The sequence below is a fragment of the Panthera tigris genome, chromosome B1 (genome assembly GCF_018350195.1).
Source record: "Panthera tigris isolate Pti1 chromosome B1, P.tigris_Pti1_mat1.1, whole genome shotgun sequence".
Classification (NCBI taxonomy): Eukaryota; Metazoa; Chordata; class Mammalia; order Carnivora; family Felidae; genus Panthera; species Panthera tigris.
This window is the reverse complement of record NC_056663.1, coordinates 156,245,620-156,258,782: the sequence shown is the minus strand read 5'-3', so window position 1 is coordinate 156,258,782 and position 13,163 is coordinate 156,245,620. Positions and strand designations below refer to the sequence as shown.

Below are 13,163 nucleotides of genomic sequence, written 5' to 3'. Positions count from 1 at the left end.
ACAAAGAAGGAAAGAATATCCAATGGAATAAAGACAGTCTCTTCAGCAAGTGGTGCTGGGAAAACTGGACAGCAACATGCAGAAGAATGAACCTGGACCACTTTCTTACACCATACACAAAAATACACTCAAAATGGATGAAAGACCTAAATGTAAGATAGGAAGCCATCAAAATCCTCGAGGAGAAAACAGACAAAACCTCTTTGACTTTGGCCACAGCAACTTCTTACTCAACACATCTCTGGAAAGCAAAGGAAACAAAAGCAAAAATGAACTATTGGGACATCTTCAAAATAAAAAGCTTCTGCACAGCGAGAATGAGGAGAAAGAGGATCTCTTTTGCACTTCTGGTGGGAATGGAAGCTGGTGCACCCAGAAAATGCTCTACTAGGTATTTATCCAAGGGATAGAGGTATGCTGTGTTGAAGGGACACATGCACTTCAATGCTCATAGCAGCACTATCAACAATAGCCAAAGTATGGAAAGAGCCCAAATGTCCATCAATGGATGAATGGGTAAAGTAGATGTGGTATATATATATACCACATATATATATATATGTGGTATATATATATATATATATATACACACATACATATACGTATATATATATATGTATATATATATATACACACACACACACAATGAAGCATTACTCAGCAATCAAAAAGAATGAAATCTTGCTATTTGCAACTATGCAGATGGAACTAGAGGGTATTATGCTAAGTGAAATTAGTCAGTCAGACAAAGACAAATATCATATGACTTCACTCATATGAGCACTTTAAGACACAGAATAGATGAAAATAGGGAAGGGAAACAAAAAGAATATAAAAACAGGGAGGGGGGCAAAACATAAGAGACTCTTTTTTTTCTTTTTTTTTAATGTTTATTCATCCTTGAGACAGGGAGAGACAGAGCATGAATGGGGGAGGGTCAGAGAGAGAGGGAGACACAGAATCTGAAACAGGCTCCAGGCCCTGAGCTGTCAGCACAGAGCCCGACACGGGGCCCGAACTCACGGACCGTGAGATCATGACCTGAGCCGAAACAGGATGCCCAACCGACTGAGCCACCCAGGCGCTCCAAGAGACTCTTAAATATGGAGAACAAACAGAGGGTTACTGGAGGGGTTGTGAGAGGGGGGATGGGCTAAGTGGGTAAGGGGCATTAAGGAATCTACTCCCTAATTCATTGTTGCACTCTATGCTAACTTGGATGTAGATTAAAAAAATAAAATAAAAAAAAAAAACAATATGCTGTGACAGAATGTTAGCTATAGCTGTTCCTATGTATTAAAAGAAATAATTTTATTCTTTTATTTTATCTGTTTAAATCTTATTATATTTGTTAGAAATACATATGCTCTTTTATTCTATTTAGATTGTATTATATTTAGTATAATTATTATACTTCTTAAGTATAGGTCTTCTATTTAATTTTTATAAAATTTTCAATACATTTTGGTTTTGTAATCAGACAAAACTGGCAAAAACAGAATAACGTAACTTGACTTATTTGGGGGAAATTTTGAGCTATGTTTTCAATATTATTTGGAATCCCATCCGATAATTGTTATGGACTTACGAAACAATAAATAACATCCATCTCTCCCAACTCAAGTTTGAACTAAAGGAGAACTAGGACAAAAAGAGTACAGAAGGTGAAACCCAAATATCCCTTATTGCTAATAATGCCAATTATCTACTGATTAGTTTATTTCTTGATACCAAACCCCCAAATTTAATATACCCCTCCCTGATCATAGGTATCCTATGACAAAAGAGAAGAAATAACCATTTATGCAGGTCAGGTTCTGTTCTTTAACTTGGTGGCCAAATAAGTGTCTCATCTTTTGAAAAGGAAGGAGTTAAGGCAGGTGGCAAAGGGGAGGAGGAAGAGAGGGGAAGAAGCTAATGATGTTATGCTTTCCTCTCCACAGGGAAACATGGAAGGAAATCCCAGAAGTAAAGAAAGGTTGGCATATGAATCCTATTACATGTACAAACAAATTCACTTCGATGGATTGCATTTATTTTGAAAATTTGTTCACGATATCTAGAACAAACAATATGTGCACTTCTGTTTATAAATATATACTTCAGTTACTAATTCTTCTTGAACAATCCAACCAAGTTTAGGAAAAAAGAATATTCAGAGAATTTATCAAATGCCATCTTGATATAGTTGATATAACAAAGCTTCTACATTTATCTATAGGTTTTATGTTGCTGTTGGAATATATATTCTAAAAGGGAAGTATTCCTTTTTATATATAAAGAGATAAGAGTGCTCTTTACTTTTTCAAATGGAAAATTATATATGATTATTAATTACCATTTTTAGAGAAACAAAATGATGCCATGACTAATACATTTTTATGTCCTTCATCAAAATACCTTGGACATTCTTCTATGGTAGCATATGGAGATCAATTTTTTTGATAAATATAAATATTCTATTGAATGGGAATATTTTTTATTTATCTAGTTCTGTTTTGGTGAACAATTAAATTTGAGGGCATTAACAATGTGGCAAATCATATTGTTGGAAATACATAGTTCTTCACTTAGATTTTTTTCTAAACTAAAATGGTACAATCAAAATGTCTAGGTAAAGAAATGCATAGCTAAATTTTTGTTACTATTCCAGAACTGGCATCCATAAAAAACTTAATTGAATAACAGTTCATCAAAAATAATTATTTGGGATAGATTTCCAGTTCATTCAAAGTGCTATGTGCTTCATTTTCACTGTATTTGAGTATAGAAAAAAATGATAAAATATTTAATTATTTATCATGTTATTCTAGCAGTATTTCCACAATCTAGCAAAACATATGAATGTAATATTTAAGGTTCATAATTGCAAAATAGTTCAGGAAAAAAATTAGTAAGATATGGTGAATTTGTACTTGTTCCAAGATATAATTTTAATGTGTTTCTAATTAAGACACTTAATGAGTGAAACATTAACTGGCATGTTTTGTTTAGAAACGTATCTAACAACTGTTCAACTAGAGCCTGAACAAAAAAAAATGTTTTCCTTTGGACTATGTATTCTAAAAGCAACACCCATTCTGCAGGTATATTTAAAAGTTTCATTGTGTTACAATTTCTAACCTGCAATGTTTCTGGAAATAGCTCATTCATTCATTCATGAAAAACATATACGATGAACATGAATGCTTCAGTTACGGGGGTAAGTGACACAGATGTGTGAAACAGGACTTCTGCCCTCTATGATTTTGTAGAAACTATATCATTTGGTTAACAAAAAAATGCTGCAGCAGTCTACACAGTCTAAAATGAGCAGTGTAGGCTCAGGCAATTTCAATAATACACATATTATATTATCATAAGATTTATTGCTTGAATGAATGTGTGAATTACACCATTTTCTGATTATCACTGTAAAGTGTATACAATGCTTATTCATGCATTTAGACAAATGATAAAGTATTCAAATGTGTCCTCACAAAATCTATTTTAATGTTTTAGAGTTTAATGTTTATGATATATAGTGTACCCAACCATCTCTGTGCTCCCAGAGAAAGTCAATATTGTCATGACCATCAGATTGACATTTCTACATAAAGATAGAAAAATAGTTAATCTGGTATCCCTGGAAGCACACCGTATTTTCTACCATATTCTAGTTCTTTTCTCAATCCAGGATTCTACGATCAAAACACTGTCCATCACATATCTGTAGCACCAGAGTCTAACTCTTAGTTAAGGAATCAGTGACCTACTGAAGAAGGGAGAGAAAAAGGTGAGGAAGGCAGTTAGTGTTTTTGTTTGTTTGTTTGTTTTGTAATTCATGGATAAAATGACTATGGAGTATTTATCCTTTGTAAGACACTGTGCTGGGTGCTAAGGATCAGTGGGAGAATGGAGCAGAACTGAACCTGACAGGAAGAGGAAGACTGAGATGTCAAAGTATTATATTGTTATGGATGGTGGTATCTACAGGGTCATTTGAATGGGAGGTTTAGTATCTTCCAGTTTCAAAACATCCAGTTGTATACATGAGACTCTTCTTGTTTCTATGTATTTTGCCCACAAGTTTTTTTTAAGATAGTGAAGAATCACTGCTTTCATATCATGCCAATTATGCATTTAAAATATCCCCCATGGGGTGTATCTGAGAGATTCAACATCACAGAGAAATAGGGAGACCCAAAGTTCCCTTGTCTCTCAAATACAGAAGTGTTGAGGCCAAAGGACTTTGAATTCCAAGAATCCAGGCTGCAGAGTGTCAGAGATGTCTCCAGGGGCACTTGTGGACAACCTCGTGGGCCATAGGTGCATGATTGCAAACTGGGAGAGATAAAATGGGTGGCGTAGGAATGGACGGGAGGGATCCCCTTCAGAAGAGACAAAGGGAAGAGAAAGAGAGGCTGGGGAAGTGTAGGACTGTATCTGGACAAGAGGAAAACCATGGACCGGGACAAAGAAAGATCCAATCTCTAACTGCAGGGCTTTCTCCAGACTGGGGTAGGCTGCCCTGTTCTCACACCTGGGGATGAGAGGACCCAGTCCCTCTCTTGGTAACTAGTTCAGATGTGCAGTCTACAGTGGGAAAAAGCAATTCCCTCCCTGGAGTTCTGGTGAAAGAAGGTATATATCCACTCAAAGGAGGTACTTCCCTGAAACCAGAGCATATGGAGTGGGAACCTTAAAGACATCTGGGTTTGTTTAAGTGCCAGCCAAGCACCAGGGAGGTACAGGAGCCAGCGGAGAGGGACAAACCACTGGAGCAGCACTGTGAGGTGGTGGGTGGCTCTTTCTCAGAACCTGGACGCACAGAGTGGGAATCTTCAAGACATTGGGGTTTAAATCCCAGTCAAGCACCAGGGAGGCACAGGAGTTGGTGGAGCAGGACAAACCACCTCATTTGTGCCTGTGGCACAGTGAGGACAGCTTGAAGAGAATAGTTTGGGACACCCAGTCCGTGGAGGAGAGACTGGGTTGTCGTCATGTTTCTCCCCATCACCAAGGTGGGGCTTCAGGAATCGGACACTGGGGACCTCAGGGGAGGTGGGACCTGCCCACACCAAACCATACCCCTCTGCGCTTGGTAACTGCATATCTACTGGAGCTGGATTGATGCCGAGGAACAAGGCAGCCCCTCCTCTAGACCTGCTGCACTGTTGCATTGCCTGATTTAATTCTTGGACAGTTCTCATTTTATGTATAAATATATTTTATATATTTTTCCTTCCTTTTCTCCTTCTTATCTCTTCCCTCCTCTAGTCTGGTTACTCTGGTTGTTGGGTTGCTTACGCAGACACATTCGATCTATTCTCTTTATACATGTTCTACAGCTCCTTTATTTTCCTTTTTGTCTCTCTGAATTAAACCATAGTTTCTCTGGCTGGTCAATTTTCTTTTCTTTTCTTTTCTTTTCTTTTCTTTTCTTTTCTTTTCTTTTCTTTTCTCCCCACCTTCTTTATTTTCCTTTGTCTCTCTCCGGATTAGCTGTATAGTTTCTCTGTCTGGTAAATTTTTATTTTCTTTTTCCCTGTCCCTGTCATTTCTCTCTTTGTATGGGATAAGGCCTCTCCTATCAGCATAGGTTCCATCCTGTTGTTTACTTGTAGCTGGTGTTTCTGTTTTTTTGTTTGTTTGTTTGTTTTTATTTGTGTGTTTCTTTGTTTTCTGTTTGTTTTGTGTTTGTTTGTTTTCCTTTCCAGGGCTATTTAAAAGAACAAATCAAAGCACATATGGTGGAGGGTCCAAAACATCACTAGAGTAGAAGGATAAAGTAACCAAAGTCACAACAACAGAGAGCAAGTAACACTCCAAAAAAAACACCTGCTGAAGGGCCAGGCTCTGGACAGTGTTTGACTCCTCTTTAATATACTAGTACTCGCAGGTGCAGGCCACATAACAAATTTTTAAAACACATAAAGGACAGAAAACTAGCCAAAATAATGGAATGGAAGAATTATCCTCAAAAGAAATTCCAGGAAGAAATGACAGCTAAAATTGATCAAAACAGATATAAACAATATATCTGAATCAGAATTTAGAATAAAAGTCATAAGATTAATCACTGGGCTGGAAAAAAGCATAGAATACAGCAGAGAATCTATTGCTGCAAAGATCAAGGAACTAAAAACTAGTCATGATGAATTAAAAAATAATGTAAACGAAGTGCAAAATAAGCTAGAGGCAGTGACAGCAAGAATTGAAGAGGCAAAGGGGAGATTAAGTGAAATGGAAGATGAAATGATGGAAAAATATGAAGCTGAGAAAAAGAGAGATCAAAAAATTCTGGACCACCAGGGGAGAATCAGAGAACTAAGCTATTCAATGAAAGGGAACAATATCCATACCATAGGAGTTCCAGAAGAAGAGAAAGAGAAAGGGACTGAAGGTGTACTCAAACAAATCATAGCTGAGAACTTCCTTGATCTGGGGAAGGAAACAGACATTGAAATCGAGGAGGCACAGAGAACTCCCTTCAGACATAACTTGAACTGATCTTCTGCACAACATATCATAGTGAAACTGGCAAAATACAAGGATAAAGAGAGAATTATGAAAGCAGCCAGGGATAAATGGGCCCTAACTTACAAAGGTAGACACATAAGACTAGTAACCGACCTATCTACTGAAACTTGGCAGGCCAGAAAGGAATGGCAGGAAATCTTCAATGTGATGAACAGAAAAAATGTGCAGCCGAGAATCCTCTATCCAGCAAATCTGTCATTCAAAATAGAAGGAGAGATAAAGGTCTTCCCAAACAATCAAAAACTGAAGGAATTCATCACCACTAAACCAGCCCTACAAGAGATCCTAAGGGGGATCCTGTGAGACAAAGTACCAGAGACATCGCTATAAGCATGAAACCTACAGACATCACAATGACTCTAAACCCATATCTTTCAATAATAACATTGAATGTAAATGGACTAAATGCGCCAACCAAAAGACATAGGGTATCAGAATGGATAAAAAACAAGACCCATCTATTTTCTGTCTACAAGAGACTCATTTTAGACCTGCGGACAACTTCAGATTGAAGGTGAAGGGATGGAGAACCATCTATCATGCTACTGCAAGTCAAAAGAAAGCTGAAGTAGCCATACTTATATCAGACAAACTATATTTTAAATTACAGGCTATATCAAGAAATTAAGAAGTACATTATATCATAATTATGTGGTCTATCCTTCTGCAGCAAAGATAGTCCAAAGAGGAAAATACACTGCAATCCAGGCCTATCTCAAGAAACAAGAAAAATCCCAAAGACAAAATCTAACAGCAAACCTAAAGGAACTAGAAGCAGAACAACAAAGAAACCCCAAAGCCAGCAGAAGAAGAGAAATAATAAAGATCGGGGTGCCTGAGTGGCTCAGTCGGTTAAGCATCTGACTTGGGCTCAGGTCATAATCTCACAGTATGTGAGTTAGAGCCCCACATTGGGCTCTGTGCTGACAGCTCAAAACCTGGAGTCTGCTTCAGATTCTGTGTCTCCCTCTCTCTCTGCCCCTGTCCAGCTCATGCTTTATCTCTCTCTCAAAAATAAATAAATGTTAAAAAAAAGAAATAATAAAGATCAGAGCAGAAATAAACAATATAGAATCCAAAAACAAACAAAAAACAATAGAACAGATCAATGAAATTAAGAGTTTAATTTAGTTTTTTGAAAAAATAAACAAAATCGATAAACCCCTAGCCAAACTTCTCAAAAAGGAGAGGACTCAAATCGATAAAATCACAAATTAAAATAGATCACAACCAATACCTCAGAAATACAAACAATTATCAGAGAATACTATGAAAAATTATATGTCAACAAACTGGACAACCTGAAAGAAATACACAAATTCCTAGACACCCACACACTACCAAAACTCAAATGGGAAGAAATAGAGAATTTGAATAGACCCATAGCTAGTGAAGAAATTGAAACAGTTATCAAAAATCTCCCAGTAAATAAGAGTCATGGTCCAGATGGCTTCCTAGGGGAATTCTACCATACATTTAAAGCAGAGTTAATATCTATCATTCTCAAGCTGTTCCAAAAAATAGAAACAGAAGTAAAACATCTGGACTCATTCTTTGTAGCCAACATTACCTTGATTCCCAAACCAGACAAAGACTCCACAAAATAGGAGAATTTCAGGCCAATGTCCTTGATGAATGTGGATGCAAAAATTCTCAACAAGATACTAGCAAATCGAATTCAACAGCATATAAAAAGAATTATTCACGACGATCACGTGGGATTCATTTCTGGGCCGCAGGGCTGGTTCAATATTCACAAATCAATCAATGTGATACATCACATTAATTAAAGAAAGTATAAGAACCATATAATCCTGTCAATAGAGGCAGAAAAAAGCATTTGACAAAAAAGCATCCTTTCTTAGTAAAAATCCTCAAGAAAGTCGGGATAGAAGAAACATACCTAAACATCATAAAAGCCATATATGAAAAGCCCACAGATAATATCATCCTCAATGGGGAAACACGGAGAGCTTTCCCCCTGAGACCAGGAACACAACAGGGATGTCCACTCTCACTACTGTTATTTAACATAGTGTTGGAAGTCCTAGTAATCAGACAAGAAAATAAAATAAAAGGCATCAAAATTGGCAAAGAAGAAGTCAAACTTTCACTTTTCACAGACGACATGATCCTCTACATGGAAAAGCTGAAAGACTCCACCAAAAGACTGCTAGAAACTATACATGAATTCAGCAAAGTCACAGGGTACAAAATCAATGTACAGAAATTGATTTCATTTTTATACACCAATAATGAAGCAACAGAAAGAGAAATCAAGAAACTGATCCCATTTACAATAGCATCAAGAACCATAAAATACCTAGGACTAAACCTAACCAAAGGTGGAAAAAATCTGTATGCTGAAAACTATAGAAAGCTTATGAAGGAAATTGAAGAAGATGCAAAGAAATGGAAAAAACATTCCATGCTCATCGATTGAAGAATAAATATTGTTAAAATGTCAATACTACCCAAAGCAATCTATACATTCAGTGCAATCCCAATCAAAATTGCACCAACATTCTTCTCAAAGCTAGAATAAACAATCCTTAAATTTGCATGGAACCACAAAAGACCCTGAAAAGCCAAAGTAATATTGAAGAAGAACACTAAAGTGTGAGGCATCACAATCCCAGACTTTAGCCTCTTCTACAAAGCTGTAATCATCAGGACAGTACAGTATTAGCACAAAAACAGGCACATAGACCAATGGAATAGAATAGAGACCCCGGAATTAGATCCACAAATGTATGGCCAACTAATCTTTGACAAAGCAGGAGAGAGTATCCAATGGAAAAAAAGACAGCCTCTTCATCAAGTGGTGCTGGGAAAACTGGAGAGCAATATGCAGAAGAGTTAAACTAGACCGCTTTCTTACACCATACACAGAAATAAACTCAAAATGGATGAAAGACCTAAATGTGAGATAGTAAACAACCAAAACCCTAGAGGAGAAAGCAGGCAACAACCTCTTTTACCTCAGCTGCAGCAATTTCTTGCTTGACACATCTCCAAAGGCAAAAAAATCAAAAGCAAAAATGAACTATTGGGATCTCATGAAGATAAAAATCTGCGCTGCAAAGGAAACAATCAACAAAACTAAAAGGTAACTGATGGGATGGGAAAATACATTTGCGAATGACATATTGGATAAAGGGTTAATATCCAAAATCTATAAAGAACTTACCAAACTCAACACCCAAAAAACAAATAATCCAGTGAAGAAATGGGCAGAAGACATGAATAGACCCTTTTCCAAAGAAGACATCCAGATGGCCAACAGACACATGAAAAGATGCTCAACATCACTCATCATCAGGGAAGTACAAATCAAAACCACACTGAGATGCCACCTCATACTAGTCAGAGTGGCTAAAATAAACAACTCAGGAAACAACAGATGTGGTAAGGATATGGAGAAATAGGAACCCTCTTGCACTATTGGTGGGAATGCAAACTGGTACAGCTGCTCTGCAAGACAGTGTGGAGATTCCTCAAAAAATTAAAAATAGAACTACCCTACGACCCAGCAATAGCACTACTAGGAATTTATCCAAAGGATACAGGAGTGCTGATTCATAGGGGCATACGTACCCCAATGTTTATAGCAGCCCTTTTAACAATAACCAAATTATGGAAAGAGCCTAAATGTCCATCAACTGAGGAATGGATAAAGAAGATGTAGTTTAAATATACAATGGAATACTACTTGGCAATGAGAAAGAATGAAATCATGCCATTTGCAGCAACATGTATGGAACTGGAAGATATTATGCTGAGTGAAATAAGTCAGTCAGAGAAGGACAGATATCATATGTTTTCACTCATATGTGGAACTTGAGAAATTTAACAGAAGACCATGGGAGAAGGGAAGTGGAAAAAATAGTTTTAGAGAGGGAGACAAACCATAGGAGACAAATACAGAGAAAAAACTAAGGGTGAGTGGAGGAAGTGGGAGAGAGGGGAAAATGGGTTATGGGCATTGAGTGGGGGCACTTGCTGAGATTAGCACTGGGTGTTGTATGTAAACGATGAACTATGGAAATCTACCCCCAAAACCAAGAGCACGCTGTACACACTGTGTGTTAGCCAATTTGACAAAAAAAAAAATATAGTAAAAATAACAATAAAAAACATAAAATATCCCCCATGGGGTCTTCAGGAAGCTCTTGATTTCAGCTCAAGTCTTGATCCTAGGGTGATGGGATTCAGCCCCACATCAGGCTCTGAGCTGAGTGCAGACCCTGCTTAAGATTCTCTGTCTCCTTCTGCCCTTCTCCCTTCACCCCCTCTGTGTCGAAAATTAACAAAAAGTAAAAAAAATAAAACATCTTCCACCAGAAGCCTGAAGAATATGTATCATTTTCACAATTTTAATCATCTTTAAATAAAAGTAAGCATAGATAAATAAAAGTGGTTTCTTTATAGATGATCAGTAAGATGAACATAAAGCAGGTATATATTATCTGCCACTTGAGCTGAGATCAGTACTACCTAGGCATTTGCTTGAAATGAAGAATCTCAAGCTCCACCCTGAATATGCACTTCAAAAGATCTATAAGTGTCCACATTAATGGTATAGTAAATTAAGAAGCGCTGCTCTATAGAGTTTTGTGGGACTTGAAACAGAATGAGTCAAGGTTAAAATGCGAGGTAAGGTGCTAAAAGGAATGGCAGATTAGAAAGGAGACACATTTGAATGGTCAATATGGCGGTGGCAGAGCATGAATTGGAATGGGAAGGGCAGATGTGCTGTTCTGCCCGCTCTTTGTTTTGTTCTCCTTGAGAATAACCAATGATCCTGGGAGTGTTCTGAAATGTTTGTGATATGCTCCTATACACTCAGGCAAAATAAAATTACATATTCTAGACTTGCAAGTCTCTTGACCTAGATGGCGATCTTTACTAAGCAAATTGAATGTTTGAAGTTATTTTTGAACAATTACCGACTGTATTTTTTTTCTTCTTTCATGCATTCCCAGCAATGAGCAATGACAAAACCACCAGGCATCTAAAACCTATTCTTTCGTGAAACTTGGAAGAATATCCTAAGCAATCACCTTTGGCAGAATCATTAAACTCTCTAATTTGTGCTATTGTAGAACTTAATTCCTGCCTTGAGGATTATATGTTTGTCTCCTCACAAGACAGGCTCCATGAAAACAGACCCAGCTCTCTGTTTCTGTAGCTTTCATCCATGGCACCGTGCCTATACACAGCAGGTGCTCGATACCTGCTTAATTAGGGAAGAACTGATTGGCTCAATGACAGAATGAGTGATGGACTAAATAGTTTCAGTAAAAAAATATTTCATTTGCCATCATAGTCTAACAAGGAAGAAAAGGAGAGCTGTGTCCCCAGCAGTTGCACGGAGAGGGTCATTAAGCTACAGGGGCTCATCCCTTGATTTTTCAAGTGGCAGCTGATCCGTTCACGCAGCAGGTAACGCCAGCTACTCCATCACTGAGAGCCCCAGGGAAGGCCACTTACGGGGTAACTGCCACTTTAGGGGGATTTCCTATTTGCAGAGATAGCAGGCTACCAAGTCTATACAAGCCTATCCTATTTCTCCTATACGTTGCATGCAACTTCTCGACACCAACAAGAATGTATATGAAAAAAAAAATTCTATTGAATCCCCTTGTCTTCTCTGCCATATGCAGGGTCACTGGGTAGGGCAGACACACATTATGGGATTAAAGGAGTTCTTTTGAAAAATAGATAACAGAGAGATGCAAGGTAATGTAAGTAAAATCATAAAATGAATTTTATGTATCATTAATTCTGATAACTGATTTTACTGCTTTAGAAAATTATTATGGCAGTCTGCTACAAAATACTTAACCTAATTTAAATTTCAGAACACAGTTTTTGGCAAATCACTAGAAGCAATATTTTTAATCAATGAAGTGGATCTAATTTGGATTTCAGATGCACAGAGAAAGGGAGACAGGGGAGTGGGAAGGAAGAAGTTTCCTAATGTAAGCACTTTGTATTTCACAGCTGTGTTTTAAATGTTCTGAGAGGAGCAAAATTAAATAATGACTTTTTATTTCTATACAGAAAACCCACAAAAGATGAAAGTCTGAAGTATTTCCTTGCTACTATATTTTAATTTCTATGTGTATATAGTTATTATAGTTCCACAAAATTACTTTATTACCCCTACACACCATAATTTTGCCAAGAACCAGATAATGTTTAGAAGTTCTATTAGAGGGTGCCTGGGTGGCTCAGTCAGTTAAGCATCCCTCTTGATTTCGGCTCAGGTCATGATCTCACAGTTTTGGGAGTTCAAGCCCCACATCGAGCTCTGCGTTGACAGTGTGGAGACTGCCTGGGATTCTCTATCTCTCCCTCTCTCTCTCCGCCTCTCCCCCACTAGCTCTGTCTCGGTCTCTCTCAAAATAAATTAAAAAAAAATTTTAGAAGTTCTATTAGAATACCTAGCAAATATTGTTTTAGGAATTACGATTTTAAAACTGTTTTCTCTTTGCTGTGACCAAGTTATTCTGACTCTCAGAAGTTTAAATCAGGAAAGACAGAACTACCTTGTTTTCTAAAGTTTAATTTTTCCAGTAAGTTCAGATTTGTTTGATGGAATCATCTTTTTCAAAAGGTTTGGCCGTATCAAACAT

The 13,163-nt window shown here is 37.3% G+C and overlaps 1 long non-coding RNA gene across 2 annotated transcripts in view; it reads left to right on the top strand.

The window, feature by feature from the left end:
- LOC122237734 overlaps positions 1 to 11,584 on the top strand; it is an 81,438-nt gene extending 69,854 nt beyond the window's left edge. The window contains exons 4-5 of one of the 2 annotated variants that reach the window (XR_006216355.1): positions 1,944 to 1,978; positions 11,508 to 11,584. This is a non-coding gene — a long non-coding RNA (uncharacterized LOC122237734). Of the gene's footprint in view, positions 1 to 1,943; positions 2,025 to 11,507 lie in introns of those variants that run through there. The other variant, XR_006216354.1, reaches the window with a different exon arrangement.
- Positions 11,585 to 13,163: the final 1,579 nt, after the last annotated feature.